The sequence below is a fragment of the Sitophilus oryzae genome, unplaced genomic scaffold (genome assembly GCF_002938485.1).
Source record: "Sitophilus oryzae breed Bouriz unplaced genomic scaffold, Soryzae_2.0 scaffold_1414_pilon_pilon, whole genome shotgun sequence".
NCBI lineage: Eukaryota > Metazoa > Arthropoda > Insecta > Coleoptera > Curculionidae > Sitophilus > Sitophilus oryzae.
The window spans coordinates 336,413-352,902 of NW_022146076.1; the positions used below are offsets into that span (position 1 = coordinate 336,413).

The 16,490-nt window shown below is 33.2% G+C and overlaps 1 protein-coding gene across 2 annotated transcripts in view; it reads left to right on the forward strand.

Moving 5' to 3' along the window:
• LOC115876155 overlaps window positions 1–16,490 on the forward strand; it is a 183,817-nt gene that overhangs the window by 146,149 nt on the left and 21,178 nt on the right. The gene's annotated exons all lie outside the window — the stretch shown is intronic.

The following is a 16,490-nucleotide window of genomic DNA, read 5'->3' on the forward strand; positions in this document are numbered from 1 at the left end:
TAATATTTCTGTACTGAATTGCTTCTCCAGGACATATGTTTCAATGTTGTGTTTATTTTGTCTTGTATAATATCTGAAAGATGTTTTGATCCGACATTCATGATGTTTGTCTCTTCTATTAGATTTTGTGGTCTGGATGAATACATATAGGCTAATGTAGAAATTTTAGACTAAATCGCGAATTTTTTATGTTAGTTCTTTCCTTAGATGAAATTGCTCAGTATTTTCATTTTACAATAATCTATACTAATTATAAAATCCTTAAGTAACTGACATACTGATTAATCACGATCCTGCTCAAACCACTCAACGTAAGAAGCTTAATTTTGGCATACAGGTTGATTCTAGGGTGTAGAGGTTCGATAAGAAGGGATTTTTCGAAATTCCAGTTCTAAGAGGGTGAAACCACCCCTCAAATATTACAATATTTTTTATTTAAAAAACGGTCAAGTTTCCGAAAAACGCTTAAACACGTATATTTTATTTTGTTTGTTTACATATTTTAAAATTTTTTAAAAATATATACAGGGTGTTTCGAAAAATCTGGTCACTGATTAATCACGATCCTGCTTAAGGCGCTTGACGTAAAAAGCTGATTTTTGTAAAACAGATTGACTTTAGGGTGTAGAGGTTCAATAAGAAGGGATTTTTCGAAACTCGAATTCTAAGGGGGTGAAACTATCCCTCAAATATTAAAATATTTTCTATTTAAAAACCGGTGAGTTTTTCAGAAAAACTCTTAAACACGTATATTTTATTTTGTTGTTTTACATATTTTAAGATTTTTTATAAATTTATACAGGGTGTTTCATAAAATATGACCATAGAGTAATTGAACTGCTTGACGTTTAAAGCTGATTTTTGGTAAACGGATTGACTGTGGGCTGTAGAGGTTCAATAAGGAGGGGTTTCTCGAATCTCAAATTCCAAGAGGGTGAAAACGCCCCTCAAATATTACAATATTTGTTATTTAAAAAACGGTTAGTCTTTCGGGAAAATGCTTGGATAAGCATAATTTATTTGGTTTCTTTACATATTTTGAAATTTTTTAAAAAATCATACAGGGTGTTCCAAAAAGTTGGGTAATTTCTTAACCACGATTCTGCTTAAACTGCTTGACGTAAAAAGCTTATTTTTGACAAATGGATTTTTCGAAAGTCAAATTCCAACGAGATGAAACTACCCCTCAAATATTACCAAGTTATATAATATCGCCATATTGTTTTTTCTCATCCTGACATAAATGTGAGAAAATTTTATGCAGTTTGTATGTTAATGGAAATTCTTGCTTTGCTTTATCATCACCATTACAAATGATTAATTCGACGCGAACGAAGTCGCTGGTACACGCTAGTTGTATATATAATAATTATTATTATCATTTATGGCATCTCCTATTAGTTTTGTGTTGTAGTTTCTTTTATTTTTCCTGATATCTTTTTTATTCATTTTGTTTATTTCTTTATAATATTCAGTTATTTTGTCGGTTGTATTTACTTAAAGTAGTTAGTAGCTTTTTTTTCACTAGCAATATTTGTTATGATCTTTGTTCTCACTAGCTTAAGATCGCTTTCTCTATTGAATCTATCCAGAACCGATACATCCTTTCAATATGAATCGAATTGAATATGACTGAAAATTTATGTACTGTGTGTATATTACTGTACTTAAAAATTGGTTTCCTGTTACCTAATGAGTATTTCACTTCAAAAAGAATCAATAATTACTCATATGGAATATCTACGGATTTGTCACTCTGTGGCGAAGCAGTTCATGTCGAAACTTACATGAATCTAGTGTGTATCGGCCTTAACCAAGGCCACTGTTTCTCGTTTCGATACTTCTGATGTCGACAGATTTTAAATCGAATTTAGTCTTTTTTTGAATTTTTATATTTACGCTAATTAGAAATTTACATAGACGGCGTCTTTTTTTAATTAGCTATTTTTATTATCTTATTTTCGTCATTATGTAATAGCAATTGTTTTTATATTTAGCTAACTGCTAACTTGATGGTTTGTTTTGAAATAAACTAATGACAATGACGAAAACATTATCTTGTATTGACTGGTTTAACCATATTTGTGTTAATAAGAACGTACAATCCTATTTTTCGAACTCACTTTTGACCCCTCTGGAACCTCGTTGTGGATAAAGCAAGAATCTTAATTTTTAGTGAGCAAGAGGGCATGGCCGTAGCGCAAACAGTTAGTATGTCGATCTGCGGTGCGAGAGGTGGGATGGTACTGAGTTCGATCCCCAACCAGTATGGTCGCTTTATTTATTTAAATAAAAATATTTATTTATCTAAATAGAGCGACCAGCGGGCCGCCGCGCCACCTCAAGTAGGTCCCAAAATGAACTTAACAAAAATTAAAGTAATTTATGTAGGTACAACGAACTAGTAGACAGAAGAGACATTCTAATAAATAACACAAAACTGGCAATAGTAGAAGAATACATATATATTTCGGACAACTAATACACAGTTTGGGATCTCTACTACCAGAAATCAACCGATGAATTAAGTTAGCATGGAGTACTTATGGAATAATATTCTTCAATCGTATTCAAATCTAGAATGTCACTTTATCTAAAGAAGTAAAATATTCTACCGATGTGTACTACCAGTCATGACCAATGCATTTGAAACCTGGACTCTTAAAACGGACATTATAAGAGATCTGCAGATCGCACAACGCTCGATGGAACGTAATATGCTGATAATAACCAAGAAAGACCGTAAAAGAATAGAGTGGATGCGACAAAAGACCCAGGTAACAGATGTCATCCACAGAATCAAATCCATCAAGTAGCAATGGGCAGGACACCTAGCAAGAAGGACGGACAACAGATGGACCACATAAATTATAGCATGGACCGAGAGAGTGGTAATTAAGAGACCTAGAGGAAGAAGAAACGTGAGATGGGACTACGATATTAGGAAATTAGCAGGGATAACTTGGACCAGCATAGCCAACAATAGACAACAATGGGCCCAACTACAAAAAGAGAGTATCTAAACATGTGAGGGAGGCTAAACCATAATTGGAAATGGTTGAGTAAGCTAAGCATAATGATAATGATTGTGAATCATGACTACTAACTAAGACTCTAACTAAAATAATATTTGACTTGGTTTTATATTATCTGACTCACAGCTTGTAGTGGGGGAACTGCGTTGCGAGAAATGGCATTTTTTAGATTTTATGTTTTTGATATGGGATTTATTATCCTAACTGGTAGTACATTACTTTCGAAATATTTATTCCATGCAGAATCAACTAATAATTTTGTCCACAGAATATCTAGCTACGCAACAGAAGCCTCGTTACATGCATAAAATTGTAGGTAGCAAAAGGAGACAGGCTTTAAAAGTCTGTCTCCAAATCAGATATTTTGATGTGGTAGTTTCGCTACTACATAATAGAGGGCAATAAATTTAAAAGAAAACAGTTTTCTACAAACAAAATTTAAAAGAATTTTGTGCAGTGTTGCCATTGTGTAATTCATATCGTAATACTTCCTGATAAAGCCTACCTTCAAATTTGCTACATCATTTAAACATATTAAAATAGATCAGAGCTGTTTTTCAGTTTGCCATGTTAGTTGGAATTAAATCTTATGAGCTAAATTACAATCACTTCGTGACGTTTGATTGTATAATTGAATCCTGAATTTTCATTGTAATTCGGCGACAATATAATAAGTATTGTTCTACTGTATATGTATGTATTATGATACCACTTCCTGACGTTCGATTGTGTTCATACTAAGTTCATATTGTATAATCGGGAAAAAACGGCGTTAGCGATAGCTATGAAATGAATATCACTGTCATTTTATATGTAAATTTATATGGGAAATGTCATCGATCGTACTTCTCCAGCCAACTGGACGCCGTTTTTTTCAGAAGCATATATCAAGTGATACCATAATATAGTACTATATTACGATACATGGCGTTCGATTGGGCTTAAACTTGGTATACTATATCTTCAGTGACATTGTAATATCATGGTACCATGGAGCATATAAAGTGGTACCTTCTATAGTACCATATTTGATGACATAGCAATATTAGGTACCTACATGGCGGCAATAGGGCTTAAACTTGGTATACTACGTATTTTCGGTGACATAGTAATATGATGGTACTATGATGCATATCATCTGGTACCATAATATAGTACCATATTATGTACATGGCGTTCGATTGGGCTTAAATTTGGGATACTACGTATCTTCGGTGATATTGTAATATTATGGTACCAAGGAGCATAATAAGAGGTACCATAATATAGTACTATATTACGATACCATTTCTTGGCGTTCGATTGGACTTAAATTTGTTATACTACGTATCTTCGGTTACATTGTAATATGATGGTACTATGATGCTTATAAAGTGGTACCTTAATATAGTACCATATTTCAATACCATTTCCTGGCGTTCGATTGAGCTCATATTTGATATATACTTGCGTATTTTTGATGACATTGCATTATTATGGTACCATGAAGCATATCAACTGGTACCATAATATAGTACTGTATTACGTACATGGCGTTCGATTGGGGTTAAACTTGGGATACTACGTATTTTCGGTGACATTGTAATATGATTGAACTATGATGTATATAAAGTGGTACCTTAATATAGTACCATATTACGATACCATTTCATGGCGTTCGATTGTTCTTAAATTTGGTATACTACCGATCTTCGGTGACATTGCAATATTATGGTACTTTAAAGTATATCGAGTGGTACCATAATATAGTACACTATTATGATATCATTTCCTGGAGTTCGATTGGGCCCAAATTTGGTATACCTGCGTTTCTTTATAAAGATTTGTTTAATTAATAATTTTAATTTATTTTCCGAATTTTAATTTATTGTTCGATGTCGTGACAGCAACTTTTATGCCGAACTAATATATTATTAATTGTACCTGTGTCACTTTTTAAAATCTACCTAGGTCTATATAAATAACGTGGCAAACGGAAGAAATTTGTTATTATAGTATTTTTTAGTCAGTTAACATTTTTTGTACTGCATTTTAATAAATTATTTCCATTATTATTAAACTTATATTTCATTACTAACGTTCCAACATTAATAAATATCACTATCAATCGCCCTGTATATTATTAATTTTAAAGGTATTTTCTTAGTTAACATTATAAGGTAGTGTATATTAAAAATGTATATGTTTTGTAATAATATACTTAAAATTATTTTAATAGCCAAAGGAATAATTAATATAAGTGTGTCTGACAAGAAAAGAAGAATAGAAAGAAACACATACTGCATTATACACAATAAAAAGAATGGGATGCCAATTCAAGTCTTTTTGAATCTGGCAACTGTGCATATTTAGCCGAGCTATAAGGCCGTCGACGAGCCGTCGATCCAAAACCGAAAAGTTCAAAATTTCTAATTATATTCTGATTATGATATTGTCGCGCCATCTAGTATTCTATTTGTGCAATTTTAGCTCTTTCATTTCGAGTATTTTTCTGTTGCGTAGCTAGATATTCTGTGTTTTGTCCTTTGGTCTACACACTACACAGCCCTTTCAACTAGGGATTATATTAACGCATCATTTGGAAATGAATAAATCGTTTGAACTTTAATCCTTCAAGGGCTTATCTTGCTGTCAAAATCTAATTGTTTCAGGCTTTGCATTAAATATAAACTCTATCAAAAATAATCAGTACACATACCACGTCAGTACAACGTTACATTTATTGAAATTCAAGTAACACCGCCTATGGAATTGTTCCTTTCCATTACCTTTTGGACTTAACAGCTTAATCCGCAAGAGATTAACTTGATTCCGTACTTGACCCGATAAAGCGCAATTTTACTGTTTATCTCGACCAGAAACCGATGCAAATAACGCCATTTTCTTTTCTAGCTCGTCGTTATTAAAACGGTTCCGATCTCACAGAAATAAGTGAATATAGAGGAGTATTTTTTTAAGCTGCTTGAGGTTCATTTAATTTTTTACAGTACTTTCTTCGCCGTCTACTAAGGGCATTAAATGTTGCTACCTACGCTGTACATGATCTAGATTCCTAATTAATTGTATTTTTCCTCGATACTAAGAGGTCGTTCTACGCCAGAAATACAGTCTCTTATCATTGTGTGTACCAGCTTGTGCAGATCTTTGACAAAATAATATTTTTGCTCTCTCTGTGTAATATCCAATTGGTTTATTTAAACAGATCGAATATATCGACTTTCGTTAACTTCAACCCAAATTTTAACTTTAGAATTGTTTAATTCATGATTTTACCGATTTACGATCATGTTTTTGTCAATTTTACACATGTTTTATTTTTTACCTTAAAAACTATTAGATATAGGTATAGGTTAATATAACAGAAACAAATATATAACAATATACTGGGTGTTCCATTTAAAATAAGAAAGATGCTACCACTTTTCGAATTATGCGGCAACATTGTAATGCTGAAAATATTTTAGAAATATGGTGTAGGTGCCTTTATGTAAAAATTCAAATTTTCAAAAAAAAAATTATCACCGGTTCTCTATAAACGTCTAACATGCCATCGCCATGAATAATTACCCTATATAAGGTGGCTGTATAACAAATAAAATTTGTTAAAAAAATATATTGTTTCTATTATAAAAATACACACACCGGAAAAGTCTAGGGATATTTCAATTTTATCCAGCCATCATCAGTAATTTTATTATTTGCATTTCTGATATAATAAAATTAAAATAAACAAATAGTTTACAGGACGTATTGGAAATAAAAATGCGAAATTCACCGATTTTTTCAAATTTACCTTGATTTTTATTGAACTCAAAAAAATACACACATTTTTTTTTAATTCTAAACTGTGAATTAAAAAAAAAGATAAAACCATTTTTACTTAATAAGGGGTATAGCCTCCTCTGCTGTTCATTACAGCCCTACATCGTCTCTCCATGCTCCTGATGAGGTTGTCGATCTCTTCTTGAGGTGCAGCCTGCCACGCTGCATTCACGGCCAGAACCAGATCCCTACGAGTTTCACGAGGCATACCCATTCTCAAAATTCTTCTTTGGACCGCGTCCCATACGTGCTCGATGGGGTTGAAGTCAGGAGATTGTGCCGGCCAGGGTAAGATGTTTAATTGATGAGCATTGATAACCTCACTTACCACTCTGGCTGTATGAGGCCGTGCATTGTCATGCATGAGAATGAAGTTTCTCCCAAAATCATTGGCATATGGTAACACGACAGGCTCAACAATTAAATCACGATATGTGATTCCTGTTAGAAACCTTTCAAGAAAAACGAGATCGGTTTTTCGGCCTAACTGGACTCCTCCCCAGATCATAACTGTTCCACCTTGATAAGGGTGCACCTCCTGAACATGATCCAACCGAATAAGATTTCCCGGTTCTCTCCATACCCTAAGCCTTCTCGAATCCGGATGAATTCCAAAGCGTGACTCATCCGTGAAGAGAACATTGGCCCATTTTTAACTTTAATAAAATGATATCCCTAGATTTTTCTGGTGTGTGTAGAATAAACATGTAAAATAAGTTCGGTAAAATAAAATATTCGTTTTTTTTTTAATTTCTCGAAAACTTAGCCTTTAAAGATATTTTTGAATCTCTAGAGGGGTAGCTGACTCTCCCTGCCTTGCCTTTGTGACGCCCTTGGCTCTTGATGGGATAGGAGTATGGGAGCACAGTTCCTCCGGTTCTAGTCTTGCTTTCCCAAATAGAAAATGTCATTTACAGAGTGTTTTATACAAATTGAGCTTGTTCATGTAGCACTTGAAGTCATATGTCCTGCCAAGTGACATTTTGTAATCAAAACTCTATTCCTGCTGAGCATTAGCAGTTCCTTTGTGGTTTTAGAATTAGATCTTTGGATCAAGGCCTTGTTATGCCTGTGCCCCTGTTTGCTTTTCCATTGGGCGGTCTGCTTTTACAGAGTTTTACTATTATTTAAGTAATTAATAATCGTAACAATTAGCTAATGCAAAGAAACTGTAAATTTGACTGATAATATTTGTTGCACTGACATAAAATGTGTTCTCTCTTTTCTTCTTCAAATTGACAAAATATGCTTGTGGCTTCGTCCGTTAGAAGACCCACTACAGTTCTGGCAGTCTTTCTGTCTTTGATTAACTGGGATTGATTATGTTGATTTAACTTAATTAACTGGTGGCCGGCCACCCACTGTTTTGAGGCCATTTTTGTGCTGGATTCTGGACCGATGAATGATATCGATGGGTCTTGTTTGGCCATTTCATCTGCCTTTTCGTTACTGCCCTAACATCTGCCCTCGCTTGTAAACACTTCGTGCTCTTATATCAAGGTTAATGTAACATTGTTATACGCTCACCTAATATATTTATCACATGCCCACAATCACACTCTCTTCTAGTATTATTAACCTCTGTGGAATCAAGATTATATTATAAGTCTGTGGTCAAATGAAATTATATTTAAATATAAATAAAGTATATGAATATTTATAAATGTCGTTAAAATACTGGTTTTGCTATCATTATTAGTCAGCATTTACGTATATATAATATATATACAATATATATATATATATATATATATATATATATATATATATATATATATATATATATATATATATATATATATATATATATATATATATATATATATATATATATATATATATATTTTTTTGTTTTCACTCTTGGCTTTAGGTCGTTGGGGTTGCAAAGATGTTTCTAGATTTTGTTCATTATTTTTTTATTTTGTGACGATGTTTCGACAGTATATGTCTTTTTCAAGCCTCTTGAACGTAGATTCTTACAGAGCGATCTGCAAGGAAATACGTACGTGCTCGTAGTAAAGTATAATGTCCAAAAACAATTAAAAACAATAGTTAATATGTGTTATTGTGTTGTCCAGTTTAACAAATTTTAACTCTGTAAGAATCTACGTTCAAGAGGCTTGAAAAAGACATATACTGTCGAAACGTCGTCACAAAATAAAAAAATAATGAACAAAATCTAGAAACATCTTTGCAACCCCAACGACCTAAAGCCAAGAGTGAAAACAAAAAATATATAGTATACAGGTCAAAGAAACGAAACAAAATATATATATATATATATATATATATATATATATATATATATATATATATATATATATATATATATATATATATATATATATATATATATATATATATATATATATATATATATATATAAACGGGATTTGGTTTAAGTATTTAATACTCATTTCCAACTACAGCCTATTGCTGCCTTCCCGTTACCCTACGCCACACATCTCGATTTAGAGCGTCATCAGCTTCTAGGTTACGAGCTTCCATTGCTTCCGTAACCGTTCCGTTCCAGGATTTTCTAGGTCTACCTCTCTTTCTTCTGCCCTGGGGAGCCCATTGAAAAACTTTTTTTGGCCACCTGTTCTCCGGCATACGCAGAACATGTCCAAACCATTTTAAGCTGGATTTTTCGATTCGATCCAGTACTGTCTCCTCCGATGCATTCATGATACGCCTGACCTCGATGTTTATCTTTTTTTCCATCCTAGATATACCTGCACTTCTTCTAAGGTAGTCCATTTCAACAACTTGGATTTTGCGCTTCGCGTCTGCACTCAAAGTCCACAGCTCTGAACCATAGCAAAGAACTGACTCCACCAATGTTCTTCCAAGTCTCTTTTTAGTTGTTGCAGATAAGTTTCGGTCCCACCAGAGGCTGTTAAGACATCCAATAACTTGTTTGCTCTTCTGAATTCGGGTTTGTATTTCTTCTTTGCCCAAACCCTCGTTGTTGATAGTAGCACCCAGGTATTTAAATTTGTCTACTTGTTGAATCTGGACGTTATCATTAATGAAGACTTCAAAACAAGTGTTGGAATTGACAGCTAAGTATTCGGTCTTCTTTAGACTAACCTGAAGTCCCCATTTGTTGTATACTTGATAAAGCCTCTTAGTCATGAACTCTAGATCGTATGAGTCCTGCGCAATCACGACCTGATCGTCTGCAAAGCTCAGGGTAAATAGTGTGTTGTCCCCAATGGGTATTCCCATACCTTGATATTTCGTCTTCCATTCCCTAAGGGCTAATTCGACGTAAGCGTTGAAGATCAGAGGAGATAAGCTGCATCCTTGTCGCAACCCTTTTGTGGTGTTAATTGGATTAGATAGCCTGTGTCCTATCTTAACGTACGATTCATTTTCTTTATATAGCTATTTTATTATCTTAAGCAAAGGTCTATCTACTTCTAAGATATTCAATACTTCCCATATCTTGCTGCGGGGAATAGAGTCGTACGCTTTCTCCAAATCAATAAATGCTAGATGGACTTCTTGATCTACTGCTATCTTTTTTTCCATCACCTGCTGCAGGACAAAAAGGTTATCTGTGAAAGATTTCCCCGGTGTGAATCCGCTTTGGTCTTCCGAGATTTGTCACCAATACTGTCCCTGAGCCTACCCTGTAGCACCTTTCCAAAAAGTCTGCTGACCGAACTGTTAATGCTCTATAACAAGTGGGGTCGTTACGATTTCCCTTTTTAAAGATGGACACTATGTGAGCCACCGCCATTCTCGGGGTAGTTTACTTTGCAGGCAGCACTGGTTAAATAGCTCTGCCAGACGCCAGCGCAGTCTTTGGGTTCCACACTTTAACAATTCGGCTACAATATTACCAGGACCTGGTGACCGTCCATTTTTCATTCTTTTGAGACTTTGATGTACTTCTCTTTCGCTTATCATTAAAGTGCCTGCAAGGTTGTTCTCATCTTCTACTGCTTGGAATTCTGGTCGGTTTTCTGTCAGTAATTCTGCATAGTAGTTGCACCATTTTTCTATATCCATTCTATTCAAGAGCTTGTCCGTTTGATTGGTTTTCATTTGTAAAAGCATTTACGTAACTATGACTAATAAGTAGTCGATTTAACTGTCATGTATTAATTTAGTGTCATGTATGTCCCTCTTTAGACGGACTTCTACAGTTACATATAGAAAATAGGCAAAGAAAATAATGTCCTCTGACTCTGGCTGCCAGCCTACCAAGAAATAGAAGATAATGAAAAAGCAAACGATCTAGCTAGAAAACGAGCAAACACTCCACTAACTGGACCAGGACCATTCTGCTTCCCAAATGGAGACCAATTCAAAGTGAAACTTAAGAACCTGGAAGTTTCCATCCGTAACCTGGAATGGCAATAACAACGGGCCTAAGACACTCTTAAGAAATTTCTCAGGACGAATTGAGTAAGAACAATCTTTGGATTGTCACGAGATTTTTAACAGGACACTGTCTCCCCATTGAACACTTCAGTAGATTGAAGCTAGGAAAAGAAACAACGGCGAATGAAGATTCTGTGGCACACCAGAACATCTCATCACTGCGTGCGCCGAAAGGACCACCATTCGTACCGCAAACTTGGGTACGGCTGATATTGGAGGTAGAGAACTAGCCTCTGTAAAACTGCCTCAGATGCGGGATTTTGTCTAAGACCTGAAACTGTATTATGAGTTATTACTCAAAAAGTGGTTTACAATTGCTCTACAAGGTTGCGGTTATTAACTCCCATACAATTTTCAATCTATTTAAAAATCACACACCGTGTATATTAATGCTCCTCTACCTTTCTTTATTTCTCTAAGGTTCCGATGCGCTGTGCGACTAGTGGCGTTGGTTCCGAGCGCGAAAGAACCGAGTTTGATTTATTTGTTTGTGGAATACGTTGCGCGCCGATAACCCACTTCTTCAAATCGCAAAAATATATGCAATTTGTCTTGTTTATTTGGGTCTTAAACTAGTTCGGACGCATCGTATTTCATTCGAAAGGTGTAGCGAGTTATCTCGCAGTTAATCTGGGCTCAAAATGAAGGATGTTTTACGGCGTTACGTCCTGGTTACGATACGAGGTGAGACAGATAACAGAAATACCTGCATTTATCTAGGAAAAAATCACGGTCTTTTTTCTATACCAGTTTAATCATTTTCAGCTTATTCAACCATTTCCAATTATGGTGTAGCCTCCGGAAACTTCGGCAGCATATTCTGCAGATAAAAATAAGTTGAAAGAAATCTAAATAAATATGAAATTCCTACACGCTGTGTCTCCGAAACTAAGCATTTTAGGACATACATTTATATGAATATTTTTACTTATTTTTATCTGCCGAAGTTTTCGAAATACAGTTCGGACCACCCTGTATACCACAGATTAACATAGATTTATCAGTAAGACAAAGAAACTAAATGAAAAGCAAAGGATGCATTTTAGGTCCCTTTAAATATCCCATTTAAACGGACCGAATACAAAACGCATGCTATAGTCTGTGAAACGAATAATTTTGAATTTGACAGTTCTCGCGGGCTTTTCTAGTGTTAATTTTATTAGGTTAGCAACTTGCGGCCATGCTGACGCAATGCCGTCTCTAATAGAACAGCCTCGGAGCGAGATTTATGACGTCACGCTAGTTAGATACTACGGTTTAATAAATATGTTGTAGAATACATGGAAAATCATATATTCCTCGTATCTTTGGTTTGTATTTTAAAAATGATATATGTAGTTTACATGAAATATACATAATATATAGTTAATAACTTGTTTAATAATATTAAATAATATTAATTTATTATTATTTATTGTTTTCGTTTATTTTTAATATTTTGTTTATTTTTTAAAATTATTATTCTTAACACTAAAACTATCTAAATTGACTATGGCTGAAATCGTACTCCATCCTAACCTAAATCCCAAGAAAATCAAAAATGTTAGAATAATTTTACATATAAAATGACAGCGATCTTTATTTTATAGCCATCGCTGACGCCTTTTTTTCTATGATATTGTATTATTTGCAAATATAATTTCTCGAACATTGATACTTGCAAAATATACATATAAATTTTGAGAATGCAAATAATAATACATCACTATTAGTAGATATTGAACGATTTTTGTTATTTTGTTAAATTAGATCGATTTTCAAACCCCAAAATTAAAAATATATTTTGCATTTTACCCATTATCTTATGTACCTATTCATTATTGGTATATTGTAAAACATTTGCTGCATTTGTATGGTTTATAGTTTATTTGCCAAAGTATTTATTACTATAAATAGGTATATATATATATATATATATATATATATATATATATATATATATATATATATATATATATATATATTGTATTTATTAACTGTATATTATGTATATTTTTTGTAAACTATATCATTTTTAAAATACAAACCAAAAATACGAGGAATAATTAAGGTATTTTACAACATATTTATTAATCCTTAGTATCTAACTAGCGTGACGTCATAAATCTCGCTCCCAGGCTGTTCTATTAGAGACGGCATTGGTTTGATATTTAGAAATGTCCAAAGCTGATGACATTTTACTTTTGGCAATTATGACATTTCGTGTTGATTTTTGCAAGATGAGGAAGAACTGTCACTTGTTTTATTATTTTCCTTTTCTATTTCACGAAAGTAAAAAGAGTTACCTATCTGATTCGTTCTGGCAGTCAATTTAAAGAATATCAGTAACTTTTTTGATAGAGGGATTTTATATTTGCCATGTTGGTAAAAAATAACGGTCAAAATTCAAAGTTATTCATTTTATAGACTATACCAAAAACGCTGTGCATAGATTAAGTATTATTTCAACTGGGAATACATTTTTTACAAAAGGCAACAATGCATTCGAGAAAAAAAAACGAAGTCTGACAACGCTATAGCCCTATTAATGGTCCGAGGTCACGGCGGCGTTTGTTACCAAGATGAATTAAGTGCCACATCTGTAAGTTAATCGGTGCCTATACTATATCCTCTTTAGAACTACTGTTATGTTGGACAACAGTACATATATAAACAGATAATAATAGAATTTACCGCAAAACAGTAAAGATGTCTTTCATCTTACATATAAATTTTATTACGTAGTGTTAAATGATAGTATTAATGTTCTTAATTACTCCTATTGATGTTAACGTGTTTTTTATGTTGTCTCACTACGAGCCTATTTCTGCACAAAGGCGGTTAAATCCGCTACACGATAATATACAGGGTGACAATTTGAAAACGAATAGTATTTAATATTGCCTCTACCGATGATAGTATGAAAATTTGGCGAAACACGTCAATTTACATATCAAGGGGGACCATTTTTGAGGTATTTGTTATCGTGTTACTTTCAACCCCTTGACCCCCAGCGCACCTACCCCTAGAATTTTAAATAGCAACCCCTATTTCTTTTACCATTTTTGTGTTTCTTATAGAATTCTATATAAACTGCATTATTTTTTTGGGAATTTTATAAGGAACACAAAAATGGTAAAAGAAATAGGGTTTGCCATTTAAAATTTTAGGGGTAGGTGCCCTGGGGGCCAAAGGGTTGAAAGTAACACGACAACAAATGCCTCAAAAATTGTCCCCCTTGATATGTAAATTGACGTTGTGTAATTTTCATAGTATCATCGGTAGAGGTAATATTAAATACTGTTAGTTTTCAAATTGTCACCCTGTATATACAGTTAACAGCCTTAATAAATATTTATCCATTGTGTCGTTCGTTTCTTATTTTATGTGGTATATTTATTTGAATATTTTGTATGTACGGTGTGTCCCATTCTATGGGGTTTCTCGTTTATGAGTATAGATACAAAGATGCGGTTTAACATAACTATGCTACTTTTTTATGAAACTAAAGATGCTAAACACAAATTTGTTATAGCCGTCTTAGTTCCTGAAATACAGGGCGAATTTGAGATTGATGCATTTTTTGACACAATTCGTGTCTCGGCATCTTACAACTTATCGAAAATGTGAAAACAATACAATACTCCGTGTCATATATAGTGAACAACCACTGTATACAGGAGAAATTTAAATGAAACGTTTAGGTTTTTAGAGATTGATTTGACGACGTTAATAGCGTAATTTTAGGATTTGTAGAAGAACTAAAAAAGAGCTTTAAATAAATATCTCTAGTTACGCCAAAAGGATTTTGAAATTACATATACAGGGTGCTACAAATTCGAGGTACGACCATTGCTATCATAGGTGACCGTAATAGATACGAACATGGTTAAATTGGGGCAATGATGCCGCTTTGGGATGTTCACCAAGATGCCATCAAGAAAGTTTTAAAAATTTCAAGAGTTGCTGAGTTTTTTGGACAAAACGGATTTTTTGACAATCAGTTTTATTTTTTCCTGTCGTTACATTTTAGAAAACCAAAAATCTAATTGCACATTCAGCCACTTTACTAGGAATATATGATAGTATTTTTAGATTTTTAAATTAGCTGATAATTTGTGAGATACAGAAGCCAACTTAATTTTTTTAAATACGGACCAACATTTTTTATTTCAGGTTTTGAAAGAACTCGGTCTCCTGAGTACGATGATACGCCACACTTTTTTTGTTTCGGACATTTGAACAATTTATTCAAACTAATTTCAAGTTTGGCCTTGTTTTTTTTAAATATTTTATTTTAATCTAATCATCGTTACAATATTGATTACCTTTCAAACTTAACAATGACGTGGGGTAAAACATTTAATACGGAAAATCAAATGCAATAAAATGATAAATAATATAAATATAATATTATATAATATAATATAAACAACCAAATCATTTCCCCGGAAGACGAATTGGAAATGATAGAGCAGTACAATGACCAGAGAGGTTGCTGGACCTGCCGCCAAGGGGCATTACTTGACGTCATTTGGTAAATGAATAAAATTGAACGAAAAATAAATTTGTGCATTAGGGAGGGTGACAACGAACCCTTACGAACATGTAGAGCATTAGAAAGTAGTTTGTAGAAGTTGATTCATCTACTACGATTAGTATGATGCATATTATTAGATCGTACACTGACATTTCAAATTCACAATAAAGAAAATAAAAATAATATCTTTAAATTGTTGACCTGGATATTATTTATTTGAATCTTTCAATTGGCTTGATTTTCCTTGTTCAATGTTAATTAGCGCTGATGAATATTGTTGCGATAAATATAATCAGATTAAATATTTTAAAAATCCAGAATCGGAAATTAATTTAAATAATAATTAAATAGCTTTCTTATTGTTAAGGTACTCAAAACAAAAAAAAAGTATAAAGTATATCATTGCACTCGGGAGACCGAGTTCTTTCAAAACCTGAAATAAAAAATGCAGGTCCGTATTTTAAAAAATTAGTTGGCCTCATTTATCAGCTAATTTGAAAATCTAACAATACTCTCAGATAGCTCTAATAAAGTAGCTATGAGAATGTGCAATTAGTTTTTTGATTTTCTAAAACGTAACGACGGGAAAAAATAAAATTGATTTTCAAAAAAAAATGTTTTTTCCAAAACTAAAATTTTTAAACCTTTTTTAAAGACATCTTGGTGAACATCATAAAGCGCAACTTTGCTCCAATTTAACCATGTTCGTATCGGTTAAC